The sequence below is a fragment of the Equus quagga genome, unplaced genomic scaffold (genome assembly GCF_021613505.1).
Source record: "Equus quagga isolate Etosha38 unplaced genomic scaffold, UCLA_HA_Equagga_1.0 264_RagTag, whole genome shotgun sequence".
Classification (NCBI taxonomy): domain Eukaryota; kingdom Metazoa; phylum Chordata; class Mammalia; order Perissodactyla; family Equidae; genus Equus; species Equus quagga.
The window spans coordinates 23,938-40,197 of record NW_025799868.1 but is presented as its reverse complement, the minus strand read 5'-3'; the positions used below and the strand labels follow the sequence as shown (position 1 = coordinate 40,197).

Below are 16,260 nucleotides of genomic sequence, written 5' to 3'. Positions count from 1 at the left end.
TGTGAATGAACCAAGTGCCACTAAATTATACACTTTCAAATGGTTTATTTTATGTTATGTGAGTTTTATATTTAATTTTTAAATATATATGGAGGGAGAAGGAGCTGTGGTGAAGAGTTTGAGTTTTAGAGCCAGACAGACAGAGTGTGAATCGTGCCCCTCCACTCACTAGCCATGTGACCTCAGAAAGACCTCAGACAACTGATACCACTGCCCTGCCTCTGTTTACTTGTCTGTAAAATGGGCATGATCACTGTGCCCACCACAGGGGGCTAAGAAGAAGAGGATTCAAGCACAGTCATGTATGCACAAATCATGGAGCAGAAGCAGCTGATAAGTGGAGGGTGTGGCTGTTCTGAGGAAGGGAGAAGTCATCGGGAGAAGTCATCAGGGTGAGCTCTGGCTTGGGAAGTGGAACTGCAGATATCCTGGGCCAAGTTTCCCCTTTTATCCTCCATTTCTATACATATACCACCTCTGGAATTCTATTAACAGAAGAAAGGAAACACCTCCTTGAATCTTTAGAAGATGTGTGGCATGATGGAAGGAGGTGAGACAACAGAGACTTTCCCAAGGAGGTGGAAACCAAGGAGGGGTAAGGATACAGGCTTGCATTAGGTCTCTCAGAGGAAGGAAGACATGGAGGGAGTCAGGGACCATTCTCTGCAGAGGTGAGGATACTTCATGACCCTGGAATCCTTCAACCACCTTCCTCAGCCCTGGCAGGGCAGGGCAGGAAGCTGATCTGGTACATCGGGGGTATTTTGCCCACACCACTCTCCTGGGGTGTGAGATCAATGTCCTCAGGGGCCATGGGACTGGCCATGGAGAAGTTCTCTGAAGGGTGGTGGTGAAGAAGAGGAATAATTCAATGTGATCAATGCCTTTGCCAAGGCAAATGTGCTTCCCTATGGGCACAGAGGATCACCAACTTGAGCACAGGGTAGGTGCACATTCTTTGCTGTGTCATATCCCAAAGCCCAGACACCTGTTTCCATTGCAACAGATTTGCATGGGATTGATCTTTAATCTGCAATTGAGGGTGGATTTTTAAGGGGTTCCCAAAGTCTGTGAATCCAGGTACAAATCTTTGAGTGGACGTGCCTTGCACATTTTTCTAGGAGAGAGTTTGTAGCTTCTGTTAGATTTCCAAAGGGTTCGGTGACCCCACAGAATCTAAGGACCCACTTCTGGGTGTGGGGGCGGGGGTGTGTGTGTTTGCCTCCACATGTAGGTTTGGGCATATTTCTTGCATAACATTTTTAACATCCTTCATTTCTAATATGGGGAGAATCATACCTATCTCATAGGGTTATTGTGAGCTTAAGGAAATTAATATTTGTAAAAATTCTTACAATAGAGTTTTATTCTGGCCGGTATTAAGGATCCCATAAATGTTGTTAGTGCTTTGTGTTTCTTTCTGGTGTGTGGGGGGGGATGTCTCTGGCACTGCATATGTTTGTCTATCTCTGGGATGTCTTCTTGTCTCAGCCAGAGAGCCAGGTGCTTCAAGAGTTCTGAAAAATCCCCAAATCGTATATGAGATTGTGAATACGAATGATGAACTCGAGAGGGGAGTCAATGGCTTCCATCAGATTCTCAGCGGTGTAAGGTCCCCCTCCCTCAAAGTTATAAACCACTGGCTTGGAGAGAAATCAGGACAAAGGGAGCCAAAAATTCAGGCAAAGACACTGAGAACCTCCTCCTTTACCTCCATAGACCTTAATTGGCAAGCTGACAACCCTAGAAGGTCATGTCAAGGATGGGTTTCCAGTCATTTTCTAGACCTTTCTAGTTGATAGACATTGTGCCCGTGTGGAGTGATCAGGGGAAGGGTCCACGTGTTTCTGGCACATCCAGAAGTCAGGAGACACTAGCTCAGAGATGCTCGGGGCAGAGCTCTAGGCTGGTTCTTCTCTTTCAACTTGTTCTGCAACCCAGCTCCTTCCAGAACAGCCTGATTCCTGTTCTTTCCCTCCCACCTCATCCTCCCCATCCCTGGGGAGGTGTGTCTATTTGGACACACCTTGATGTCCCTTTGGCTCTAACACGTTTTTGGTTTGGCTTGTCTTTCTCTCTGCCAATGGCAGCCAGCCTCGGTCTTTTTCTCTGTCTATACCTCCTATCAGACACTGTTTCTCTGTCTCTCTTCTTTTCTCCTTTTTTCTGCTGTATTTCATCTTATTTACCTCCCTGTCTATGTCTATTTGGATCTGATTCTATCTGCAATTCACTCCATCTCATTTGTCATCTCCCTCTACCGATCCCTTTTCTCCCCTTTACTATTTCTTCATCTCCCGTTACATCATTCTCTTTTTTATCTTTCTCTTTTCTGTTTCTTTCCCTCTTCCCTGTTTCCTTCCTCCTCTATTTTCTCCTCCTCCCTCCTTATCCTTCTCTTGCTCTCTCTCTCCTCCTCTCTCTATTGTCTCACATCCACTCTCTGTCTTTTTCCACCACTATCTCCCCTGTCTCTATCTCCCTCTGTGTCTCTCTCTGTTCTTCTCTGTTTTTCACTCACTCTATCCTTGTCTCTCTGTCTCTGTCCTTATTTCTCCACCTCTCAGCCTGTCTCTAAACATAGGACAGGACAAGTAAATGAAGGAATTGTCCTTCACCCCACCACATGGCTCCCAACTCTCACTTAAGGTGAAATGAGGGAGGAGGCCATTGCACTGGCCAGAGCCAGGGTCCTGAGTCACTGGAGTCACTGATGGAACTCAAGACTAGGGACTTGTTTCTCCAGTCTTGCCTTTCTACCAAATGATGAGGACTCTGGGCCAAAGAGTGGAGAACGGGGTTAGAGACATGCCAGAACATGTCAAGACTCTCCCTGGTTCCCCAGCATCAGCAGGATAAATCCAAACTACCCCCAACACTCAAGGCCCTTCAGCTGAGCTCTGCATCCATATCCCCTTCTGGAATCTAGCAGCCGGTTGATGCTCACCCATGAGCTCTTAGCTTAGAAGCCTGTGCTTCAGGTAAGCCTTTCCTCACCAACCTACCAAGAGTTGTCAGTACCTCCTACTTTGTGCTGTCAAAGCACCCTTTAGAGCACTTATCATAATTATGATTAATCATAATCATAATAATTACCTCTATGAGAACTAACTTAGTGTCAAGCAGTACTAAGCACAGGGGAAGCATTGATTCATTTAATTAGATATTATTTTGTGACCATATGATGAACACTCATCTCCCCTGCTAGACCGTAAATTTCTTGGGGCAGGAACTATGTCTCTATGTGATTTGTCCAATGTATTATCTTCAGCTCCAGTAGAGCATTCGGCTCAGAGTAATGCTCAACAGATATTTTATACTGAGATGTGGAAAGGTTAAAATACTTGTCTAGAGTCCAGCTTACCAAGATGTGTCTTCAGGACAAGATCTTACTTCTCAAGCCCCCTCTAGGGTTGTAGTAATACTGGAGTGGGTTAGTGCAGGTAAAGCAACTGGTATATACTCACTGCTCACTAAACAAAGACCTTTCCTTGATAGTCTTGAGGAGAGGATGGCACCTGCACTCTGGTGTCTGGGAAAGGGAGTGCAGGTCCACCTTATCTGTGGAGAAGGGGATAAAAGCTTCATTCTCCTTCAGTGCCCCACTGGCATCCAGAAAGTGGTCAGGGTTGAAGGCATCTGGTTTTTCAAAGTAACGTGAGTCATGGAGAGCAGAGCTCAGGATTGGATACACTTCAGTGCGCTGAGAGAGGGTCACAAGGTCAAAGATATTGTCATTCCCTTCCCCACTCCACCTCCAAAAACAAAAGAGAGGGCCCTGGTGATAAAACCAAAAGGAGGTCAAGTTTGCAGATTAAGTGAACCCAGGATGCACACCCCAAACAGGTGTGGGAGACACGCTGGCCTTACCTTGGGGATGAGGTACCTGTGGAAGTGAATGTCTTTAGTGACAACATGGGGCACACTCATAGGGAGGAGGTCCAAGAATCTCTGAATCTCATGAATGGCTGCATCAGTGTATGGCATTCTGGTTTGGTCATCAAGGGCTGGAGAGCAATGGGAGCCAATCACCTGATCAATCTCCTTGTGGACTCTCTCTGCACAGAAGAGGGGGACCAATGAACTTCCTTTCATAGAGGCATTTCAGCATGGACACTGCTCTATGGGCCAATGAGCCAAGGAATACCTCTAGAAAAGGGTTAAATTATTGACACCCCCCCTCCCCCAGAGAAATCAGCTTGGCGTGGAGGGGAGGAGGGAGAAAGAAAACAAGAATACTCGCCAATTGAAATCTAATGAATGTTGTGGATTCTCTCCCCACATGCACAAGTAAACACAGACACACACAAATCCACATGCACCACATTTTGAATAGAATTTCAGATTACTTACTCTAGGCTATGAACTTGTCAAAATTCTCCAAGATGAGTAGAAAAATAAACCACTATTTACTGTGTTTGCATGATTGATGAGGCACTGTGCTAGTTCCTCAGGAATATAACAGTGAAATAGACCTATTAACCTATGAACAACTGGATAAATAAATCAATACATAAATCAGTCAACCAGTGGATCAATTTGTGAATGGAAAGACTGCTGAATAGAAGAACACTAGTGAACGTATATATGTATTTACATATCAATCAATAGGTAAATTAGAGAATCCTTAATTAATAAATGTTCCATAGACAAATAAATCACATGAATGGATGAATGGCCAGATATATGGAGGAATAAGTGAATGAATAAATTAGTGATGGAATGAGTAAAAAAGAGAGTAAAATGGATGGATGATTGAATGATAAATAAATCAAGGATGAATAAATGAGTGAATTATTAAATGGATAAATGAAGGAATAGATGGATAAAGGATGAATTGAAAGACCGACTGATGGAAGGATGAAGGAATGGAACCTAGCTCATAGAAGGAGAGACAGATGCATGAATGAATCAATGCCAAATAGTTCATTCAGTTAATCACTGTTCCAGAGGATCAACAGAGGAATCAATTAATCCAGATAAAGAATGGAACTGATTGGTTTTGAATAAATCAAAGGTAAAAGAATCTGAGGATACAGGTTAATTAATGAATAAAAGGACAGACCAATGAATGGATGGATGGATGGAAGGATGGATAGATGGATGGATGGATAGATGGATGGATGGATGAGTTGATCTTTAATTGATTAGAGAAAATAGTGGGAGAACAGATTGACACTTCCTTCATCCATCCATCCACCAAAAGGGCTGGCCTGGTTGGGGGATCCTTCAAAATCTGCAGTGCTCTAGGTATAAGAGGGGAAGACGCCCTCTCTTGTTGACGAAGGACACCTAACCTCACTTCTGCACTTCCAAAAGCGGTCAGAAGACCCCCCTCGATTGTCTGTCTCAAGCCTGCCCACCTGTTTTGGGGGGGTATTTGAGCATGATCAAGAATCCATTGCAGAGAGTGGTGTTTGCAGTCTCCATGCCCGCGAAGAAGAGCGAGAGCACAGTGATGATGAGGTTCTGCTGGTGGAACTCACTGTTTGGGTTTGATTTCTCCTGGGTCCAGAGAGATAGGGCTCACGTCAGGAGAGGCAGGAGCCTTGCAATACACACGTCTCTTGGGGTGCCCACCGCCTGTTTCTGGGTCTCTCATACCGTCTGGCTCATTTTACTTTTTTCTATCCTCTGTGTGTCCAACCATATATCTCTATCTGTCTCTCTTAGTCTCTCTTCACTCTGTCTGGAACTGTTTCAATCTCTCTCTCCATCTCTTTGGTGTGTTTATCTCTCTTCCTCTCCCAGACTCTTTCTGCCCATTTTTGGTCTTTTCACCTGTTGCTGTATTTTTACTCCTTGTCCTGTATTTTCAGTATCTCTCTCTCTCCTCCCTACTTTTTCCTTCCTTTCATCTCCCTCTCTGCTCCTTCCCACATCTCCCCTCCCTTTTCCTAGCTCCCTTCCTCAAGTATCTGTTCTTCCCTGCCCGTCTTTCCCTCACTTCTTCTCACCCCAAAATTTTCCTCCCTCTCCTCCCTCCCCTCCAACTCTCCTCTCTCAAACCCCACTTTGTCCATGTGGAGCAGGTAGGTATTGATGAAGTCCCAGGGGTTGCTGGGATCCAGGGTTTCACGGTCCTCCTCCACACTGCGGCCAGTGAAGGCATTGATTTCCATCGGGTTTTTGTAGACTTTCCTGTGTGTGCCAGGAAAGTACTGCAGGAAGTCCAAGAAGAGCTGGAACACCTGAGGCAGGAGAGAAGGGGCTGTGAGGTCCTCCTGGGGCTGAGAGAGCTGGTCACAAGGAGGGGAAGCCCTGCTTGGCCCAAATACCTCTGAGAAGAATCTGCCTCCCACTCTCTCTCTCTCTCTGAGTCCCTCGCTGAGACTGTGTCTCCTTTGATCTGTTATTCTGACATTTTTCTCTTTCTGCATCTTACTCCATCATCCTCATGTCTTTTTCTTGGTCTCTGTCCCACCTCTCCATCTCTCCTTTCCATCTCTTCTTATCTCTGTGTGTCTCTCCTTATCATCTCTCTGGGCTTCCATTGCCTACCTCAGCCGTTTATCTGTTTTGCTCAAACCTCTCTCTCAAAGAGTTGTTGGCAACTCTTGCATCTCCGTTGCTGTGTCAGGCATTGATAACACGATCTTTACACAAGATGAGCCTACTGTCAACTTAGGACTATGTATTTATTTTGGAGCTTTCTTATATTGTTTTGTCCGATGATAAATGTAATACCTAACTTGTGACAAATAATTCCCAAAAATGCAGAAACATATCAACATAAAGTTGCTTCTTAATCCCTCCCTCTGTAGATAACAACTGTTAACTTTTTGGTGGATCTCATTCCACACTTTTCTCTCTCCACATATTCTGTGGGAGGAGAAAATTGAACCACCTGTTGGGCTTGTTGCAAATACTCACTCTGGGCCCCATTCCAGATTTGTAACAGTCCTACCTGTGAATCTGACACTTACTTGGTGATGAATGATAGCCAGGCTGTTCTTCAGTTTAATTTTTTTAAATTAGTATACAATAGGAGTATTTTCAGATTAGTCAAGAAAGAGAAGTTTTATTATATTGTTTTCAAGAGGGGCATATTCCTTTATGAATCTAGGAGAAATCTTTAAAAAACAGAAAGAAGGAGGAGAAATGGGAATAATGAAGAAATGCCGTTTCTTATATTCATGTATCTTTGAATTTCTTTAAGTGAGGGGCTTTGACAAAGACAGAGAAAGATTCAGAGGAGGCAGGGACAGAAGAGCGGAGAGCCTCAAAGTCTGACTCACTCTCTGTCTCTCTCCCTTTCTCTCACACATACACACAGACACACACATGCACTCTTTTCAACTGTCTATTGCAGAATCTCTTCTTCTCTGTCCTTCTTTGTCTTGTTTTCTCTCTGTCCTCTCTCTTTTCCTCCCTTCTTCTCTCCTCTCTCTTCCAAGCCCTCATTCCTTAGTCTCTCTCTATTTCGGCCTCCTCATCACTTCCCTGTCTTTCTCTTAGTCTCTCAGTCCCCTTCTCACCGTGTCCCCCTCCCTCCAGTTCTCTGTCCCTGTCTCTCTCTGTTTTCTCTGCCCTTCTTCCAGCCCTAAGCTGCATTTCTGGGCCCCCAAATCAGATCAACCCTATACCCTGCCATGGATGGCCCCTCATCCCCATTGTCCCTCAGCCTTTCCCTTACGTGGCTGGAGAAGGAGCTGAGGAGCGCAAAAGACTGGTAGAACAAGTCCAGGAGCCACAGGAACTCAGGATCTCTGTACGGGAAGCATTTTCCAAAGACAAGTGAGTAGATGATGTTCGTGGTGGTGGCATGGAAGAAGAAGGTGGGATCCTGGAGGGCTCCTACGGGGAGGAGGTGCAGGTCATTGGACACAGACTCAAATGCCTGGGGAGCATTTGACTGCTACCCCAGCTCTGTGTGACTGTCCCCCTCCACTCAGTAATGATGAAGAAAACTGGACCAGGAACAGCTAATACTCACTAGCCCATATTAGGTTCCAGGCCCTATTCTAGGCATTTAACATATTGTTTTATTTAATTCTCACCACAACTCTGTGAGGAACGTGCAATTCTATTATTTCATAGATGGGCAGGCAGTCTATGTCATTTCACCAGAGTTACCTGGCTACCCATCACAGGCGGCTCAGCTTCAGGGCTGTGTGGTTGGTCCCCACTAAGACCCCAGCTCTGACCCTCGGAGCAGGTAGAGTTCAGTCCTGGAGCAGAGGTGGCTCAGAGCAGGTGTTCAGTCAATCATACATGAAAATTAAAAGGCTCTGGTCTCCCTGACCCCTATCTGTCACTCCCCCTTCTTCTCTTCTCTCCAACCTCTGGTCTTAGGGAATTGTTCTGCACTTGTTAGTTGACGTCAGTGAACCCCGGGCTTGACCCCATTGGAGGAAAGGTGGGCTGTGAGCCCAGGAATGTCAGGTCAGCGCAGCCTCTCCCTCTGGGTCTCACCTGTCCATCTTCTCTTGCTCCCCTGCAGACCCTTTCCTAAGGGAGTATGTCCATCTCTCTAATTTACTCTGCCTGGGTTTCTCTCTGCCTCTTTTTCTTTCTGCCTCTCCAAGTCTCTTCCACTCTCTCTCTCTTGTCTCTGCTTGTCTCTCTCGGTCTTGGCCCCTCCATCTCTGTGTCTATCTCCCTCTCTGTGTCTCTGTGTCCCTCTATTCTTCCCTGTCTTTATTCTCAGCCTTCTGTCCCTATTCCTTTGTTGCTCCCTGTGTCTCTGCCTCTGCCTATCGCCCCCAACTTCCAAATTTATGTCTTGCAATCTCTTAAGAAAGAACCCTGTCATCTTTGTGTCTCAAAAAACCCCATTTATGGACAATTCAAAAACAACTGGAAGTGCTTCTTTGACAGCTCATCCAGCTGCCCAAGAACAGCATACCTCACTCTCTGCCAGCTCATCAGCAGTTCACCCACAGAAAGGAAAACTCAGTTTGTCATTTTCAAAATGTCTATAATTTCCCTTTTCTCTCTCTGCTTTCTTTTATGTAAGCCTTATTTTTGCCTTTGATAGACACTATTAATCCATGCATTGGTTTCCCTGAACACATGTAAATAGCGTGCTAATATCTTAGTCTGTGTCTTTGAGTTGTTCTTGACCCTACCCACCCCACATCTCTTCTGGTTCCCCGCATCCCTTTCCTGCTCATCTCTGTCCCTCTCCATGCTCCTCTCTCTGTCCCTTCCCTCAGTCTGATGGTCTCTCAGGCTCTGTCTTTCTCTATCTCTACTTCTCTTCCTCTGCCCACATCCTACCCTCAGTCTTTCTGTTGTTCTGCACCCCACATCTCTCCTGATTCAATGTCCTTCTTTCCTGCCCATCCCCTGGGGCTCAGCCTTGGTATTCCTCAGCTCCTTCACCAGACACTGAGCCTCCTCCTGAATCCGCTCCTCCACATTCCACTTTCCCATCCTGAAGTCCTCCATTATGGCCAGAGAGAACCATCAAAGGGTCTTCCAACTTTCCCCATTTGTAAAGATCACACCTGGGGGTGTAGAATTGGGAGGAAGGCTCTGGGTTCCTCTCTTCCCATTACCCTTCCTTCCCAGATTCACCTCCCAATCCACATCCTCCATTCTGCCCTCACCTTATCATATCCCTGGAAGATTTGCTCAATGACAGCGATTTTCCCCCACCCAGAGAAGGCCTCACCTTGGTCCACCAGGGCCTCCCAATGGCCTCTGTCCCACACAGTATGACCACAGACCTTGGGCCCGAGTATACCATGAAGACATCCCTGTATTTCTCTTGGAGTTGCTAAGCATAATAACCCTCAGGGTTGCTGTTAGTCACTGTGCGCTTCTGTGGCCATACAGGTTCTTAAACTATTAAAATACTTAGATTTGATAGATAATTAGCTGCTACCCCCAAGACCCTCCACCCCCAGGACCCAGCAACTAAAGGATTAACCCATCACCCAGCCACGATCCATGTGATTGGTGCCCTAAGCAGTAGAGATGGTTAAATATTTCTAAGATCACCCTTGTCCATACCCTTGCATCTAACCAGATCTCCCTGGCATCCCAACTAAAGAATCATCCTTCTTGTGACCCAAATTCAACCTGCTCTCTGCCTCCTGACAATTTCCCCAGAGAACTACCCTGCATCCCTCACTTAGTAGACATGAAGGGAAAGTGAGGGCTGTTTTGGGGTGATCATAAATTTGAAAAATCATAACCTCAATACAGCCACTTGGGAATCTCCTCAGCTGTACTTATTGAGGCTGAACACATGTATACTCAGTAACTCAGCAACTTCATTCTGAACAAAATGCCCAACAAAAATATGCATATGGATTCACCAAAAATATGACAAAAGAGATTCCTAGAAGACTTATTAATGAAATTATAGTGATGTAATCATGCCATGGAATACTATGCAGCACTGAAAAAGAACAAACCACTGCTACACCGAACAACATAAAAGAAACTCACAGACATAATGTTGAGTGAAAGCAAATAGACACGTAAGTCATAATTCTACTTATGTGAATTTCAATAGCAGATACCATGAACTTATGATGTCAGGATAGTAAGAGGGTATTTGACTGGAAGGGGAACATGAGGGGGTTTCTGGGGACAGGCCATGTTTTTACTTGTCTGTATGTCAATTACATGAGTATGTCAGTTTGGGAAAATTCACTGACTGCACACTTAAGATTTCTGTACTTTGTAGAGTGATGTTAAACTTCAATAAAAAGTTGACGAAATCATAAAAAGGTGAAGTTTACTAAAATCTTACATTGATCTCTGCAAAGCCTCCTTACTGGTCTCCCTACCTTCATTGCTGTCCTCCCTACAATCGTTACACCATTCACCCACCCCACCCCACCCCGAAATCAGAGTAATCCCAATAAAATGTAAATCAATTAACATCCCTAACCTGCTCCAAAACCTGCAATGCTCTCATTGCACTGAGACTAAGTCCTGAAGTCTCCATCCTGGGCCACATGGACCATAATGCCTCCCCATCACTCCTCTAGTTAAAGACAATGAAAACTAGAGGCTAGCCCCCATGGCACAGTAGTTGTGTTTGCTGTGCTCTGCTTCAGCAGCCCAGGGTGGCAGGTTCAGATCCCCGGCATGGACCTGCACCACTCGTCAGCCATGCTGTGGTGGCATCCCACATACGAAATAGAGGAGGATTAGCATGGATGTTAGCTCAGGAAGAATCTTACTCAGCAAAAAAAAAAAAAAAGACAATGAAAACTAAATAATATGCACTTGGGGCTTCCATATCTGTGATCAAATGATCTCTACTAAAAGCAAAGGGATGACGAGCCCAAGATTCAGGAGTGTGGCCACCATAGCAGGGAAAAGTGGATGGAGGAGCACCAGGCAGCTGGAAGTTACTGTCAGTGTTCCATTGCTCTGCTGGGTAGTGGGTTTATGGAAGTGGACTATATTATTAATAAATCAGTAGATCATCAAACATGAAATCATGCCTGGAAAGCAGCAAAACAGAGCCTAGTAAACGTTCCACAGTGTCAGCTGCTATTATACTGCGTTAATGCTCATTATTGTAAGCACTCTGTACCTGGCCTCCCATCCTGCTCTCTCTCCTGCCTCCTCATTGTCCTGGCACTGCCATGAGCCAGTCTTTACTGTCATTTGTTAGCAGAGGAGAAACCTACTTGACTGTTGTCACTGTCACTCCTTCTGGGGAGTGATCCGCAATTACAGAGGCAGGGAGCCACCCTCAGACTCCATCTCTCTGCATCTCACCCTCAGGAAGGATTTGAGTAGGCCTCTTGTGTCCATCTGCAGAAGGTTCCCCAAGGAGGGCAGAGGACGGGGTCCTGGTGGGAGGAGGCCATAGGCTTTTGGGCGCCCCCTGAACAGGAGAAGCAAGAGTCCTGTGAGGAGAGCAAGGAGGAGGAGCATGCTGAGCTCCATGGTCCCAGTCTGACTGCCTTCCACCCCGCTGCAGCCTCGAGCTGGGCCTTTTATCCTGAGCCTGCCTTCCCACCCGGCTATGTAACTTCCACCATTCCCCACCTCCTCTCTCATCGTTGTCTGGGAGTGTCAACATTAAAGAGAAGAGCTAAAGGACCTAACATTTCCTGCTCTGGAAACCCGGTGACCTGCTCACTCCCTATCTCTGCACTCCCTCCCTAGATGTTGGCAGAGGTACTGTGGCAGACATACCAAGGCCTACATAAGTGTATGTGTGTGCCTGTGCGTGTGTTTAGTTTTCTGGGTATGGGTGAGCATGCACTACTTGTTTTGGCCATGTTTGCGTATTTGTGCTTGCATCCATTTGTCCATGTCTGCTTGCCTCTGTGTGTGCTTGCGTGATTTTCATATTGAATAAAGGGTGTTTGTATTTATGTGAATGTGTTGATGTGTGCCTGTGTATGCATCTTCATGTGCTTACATGTATATTTTGGAATGTATGCAAACTTATGTGTACTTACATAGTTTCATACCTGAAGATGTGTTTGCATTTGTACAGTGATCATGGTATATGTCCCGGTGTGTGCATTCACACATGAACCACTTTCAGTCTCTATGGGGCCTGCAGACCATCAGTGTCTACCTCTCCAGTCCCTCTTCCTTTGTCCTCCCTTCTGTGACAACCACAGATGACAGTGATGTGAGAAACAGAAGGAGGGGCAAGAGGCACAGAATGGGTGAGACTCAGAGGTGGAGGGGGTCAGGTGGATAGAGTGAGTGGGCTCAGAGACTGGGTCTAGCTTGATGTCCACTGGGCTTGCGTGTGCCTCTTACATGACTCTGATCTTGCCCACACCCAGCCTCTGGCAGGTTTAGTCCATATTCGCTGAATATGTGAATGAATGTGTCCACATCCACCTGTTGTGGCCTGGACCTGGCTTTCTACCTCTCTCTGCTTCTCTCCTTTAAAAGGGAGTGAGGGGAGATGAGGCAGCATCTTTCTTGCTTTACACAGAGTAACTGACTTAATTCTCACCCATTGAGGTAGGTATTCTTGTTATTCTCACTTTATCAATGAGAGAGTGAGGCAAGGAGAGTTATTTGATACTTTCTTTCCCCTTATCTTTTATGTTATAATTAATGTTTGGTAACCTATTCTGACATACAGCTGCAATTTTCTGATTTTGTCTGCCTATTTATTGCCTTGCTCAAAGCTTCATAAACCTTTGACTTTTTCTTTCAGGTAGGAGAGCTCCCTTCATCTTTTCTTGTAGGGCAGATCTAGTGGCGATGAACTCCCTCAGCTGTTGTTTATCTGGGAAAGCTTTTATTTCTCCATCATATCTGAAAGACAATTTTGCTAGATAGTGTATTCTTGGCTGACAGTTTTTCAGTGTTTCAAATATATCATTCCACTCTGTCCTAGCCTGTAAGGTTTCTGCAGAGAAACCAGTTAAAAGCCTGAAGGTGGGTACCATTATAGGTTATTTTCGTCTCTCTTGCTGTCCATAATATTTTTTCTTTGCCATTGACCATCAAGAGATTTAATACTATACGCCTTGGAGAAAGTCTTTTTGGATTGACATAATTAGCAGTTCTATTGACTTCATGAAATTGTCCGTCCAGTTTCTTCCCCAGGTTTGGGAAATTCTCAGATGTTATTTCATTGAATAAGCTCTGCTCCTTTCTCCCTCTCTCACCCCTCTGGGATACCTATAATCCATATGTTACTTTTTCTATTTGAGTTAGATATTTCTCAAAGAATTTCTTCATTTTTTTAAATTCTTAGTTCTTTCTCTTCCTCCACCTGAAGCATTTCTGGGTTTCTATCTTCAAGCTCAGTAATTCTCTCCTCCATAAGGTCTACACTGTTTTTTATGCTTTCTACATTATTTTTTTTATCTCATTCATTGTGTTTTTCATATCCAGAATTTCTATTTGGTTTTGTTTTTAGAGCTTCAATCTCTTTGGTGAAGTATTCCTTCTGTTCATTAATTTTATTCCTAAGCTCATTGAACTGTCTTTCTGAGTTTTCTTGAAACTCATTGAGTTTCTTTATGACAGCTATTTTGAATTCTCTGTCAGATTGTAATGTTCTGTGATTTCAGGTTTGGTTGTCATTTTCTTTCTGTTCTGCCATGTTACCATAGTTCTTCATGGTGTTTGATGAATTGATCCTCTGCTGGCACATTTGTTGTAGTAATCAACTTTTCTTATTTGGGTACAGCTTTGGTTACTTTGGTTCTATTCACCTGGGTCTCAAGTTCCTCCACTGGCTTTCTACCAGCCTGGATACTGCTGTCTATGCACCACCTGCACTGCTGTTTCCGTGTTGTCTTGTGGTGCTGGTTGCACTGCTGCCAGGGGTGCTGGGTTCACAGGTGTCGCTGTCACTGGCAGGGGCCTGGGGACCCAGGGACTTGTATGCAGCCCCTGCTGCTGGTGGAACTGGTGTCAGGGTTGCTGCCAGTGGGGGCTGGGTCCCCCATTCTGCTCTGGTTCTTGATGCTTCTGGTCACAAATTCCATCTGCCACTAGTGGGGGGGGGGGTGGACAGGGGCTCTTTTTTCTGTTCCTGACCCATCTTCTCCTAGTTGTGGCAGTCGGACCACTCTGTCCTGACATGGGTCAGGCCACCACCACTCAGTGGGGCACTTTTCCACCTGCAGGGACACTGCCTCTCATTGGGTCACACTTGTGCAGGCAGGGCCACCACAGCTTGGTAGGCACCCCCACAGGCCAGGCTACCACCACTCCACAAGAGTTCACACATGGGCAGGGCTGCTCCTGCCTCCACTCACAGTGGCACTGATGACTGCATGAGGATCGGCGTCCTGAGTCACTGTGGCTGGGGTTGAGGAGGAGGCTGCTCCGCTAGTTTCCCTGCTTCCTGGAGGTTCAGTCTACCCACCTTCAGATGTGTTGCTGCATGGAGCTCTCAGGCGTCCTATTGTGCTGCGTAGGGAACCCTCTGTTGGTTAACAGATGTCCATCTAGTTGTAACTTATAGGAGAGAGACAAAGGGAACAACTCACTCCATGGTCACGCTCAAGAGGATCATCTTTAGTTACTTTTGTGGTTGCTTAGGGTTCATAGTATACATCTTAATTTATCACATATTTTTATGATTCCCTTTTATCTCCTTTGTTGGCTTGCTAGCTACATCTCTTTCATTCATTATTTTTGCCATTATTTTAGGGTTCACAGTACAGATCCCTAACTCATCATCATCTACCTTCAAGTGACATTATGTCACTTCACATATAGTATAAGAACCTTATTATAGTATATCCTGGAACACTGGGCTATTGTTTTCTTATGTCTTACTTTTGCATATGCTACAAGCCTCACACTACATTATAACTATTTTATTTAAACAGTCAATCATCCTTTCTAAAGATTTAAACAATGGCGGGAAAATCTTACATATTACCCGTATGTTACCATTTTCAGGGTTCTTCATTCATTTGCTCCATTTCCATCTGATAGCATTTTGCTTATGCCTGTAGGACTTCCTATAACAGTTTCTATGCTGCAGATCTGCTGGTGATGAATTCCTTGAACATTTGTATATCTGAAAACATCTTTATATTGTCTTTGTTTTTGGAAGATATTTTTGCTGGATACAGATTTCTAGGTGGATGGATTTGTGATTTCTTTACGTTAAGATGTTGTTCCCCTGTTTTCTCACTTGCGCCATATCTGATGAGACATCTGCTGCATCTTTATCTTTATTCCTCTGTACATCATGTGTCTTTTTTCTCTGCCTGCTTTCAATATTTTCTTTTGAACACTTGTTTTGAGGAATTTGACTATGATGTGTTTGTCTAGGGGTTTTTTTGTTTTTTGTGCTGGAGGTTTGTTGAGATTAATGAATCTATATGTTTATAATTTTCACCATTTTGGGAAATTTTTTCAGCCGTTATTTTTTCAAATATTTTTTCTATCCAAACCTTCTCCCCTTGCTTTCAATGACTCCAATTGTGTGTATATTACGCCTCTTGATGTTCTCCCACAGCTCATTGATACTCTTTTTATGTTTTTTATTGAGATCATAATAGTTTATAAAATTGTGAAATTTCAGTTGTACATTATTATTTGTGAGTCATCATAAAAATGCACCCCTTCACCCCTTGTACCCATCCCCCAACTCTCTTCCCCCTGGTAACAAGGAAACCATTCTCTTTGTCTGTGTGTTTGTTTATCTTCTACATATGAGTGAAATCATATGGCGTTTGACTTTCTCTGTCTGGCTTATTTTTCTTAGCATAATCCCATCCAGGTCCATCCATGTTGTTGTGAATGGGACAATTTTGTATTTTTTATGGCTGAGTAGTATTCCATTGTGTATATATACCATGTCTTTTTTTATTCAATCATCAGTCAATGGACACTTGG

General features: G+C 44.7%; 1 pseudogene; it reads right to left on the bottom strand.

The window, feature by feature from the left end:
- Positions 1 to 700: 700 nt before the first annotated feature.
- Positions 701 to 11,862, bottom strand: LOC124233854 (cytochrome P450 2B11-like; annotated as a pseudogene).
- Between the last annotated feature and the right edge of the window lie 4,398 nt (positions 11,863 to 16,260).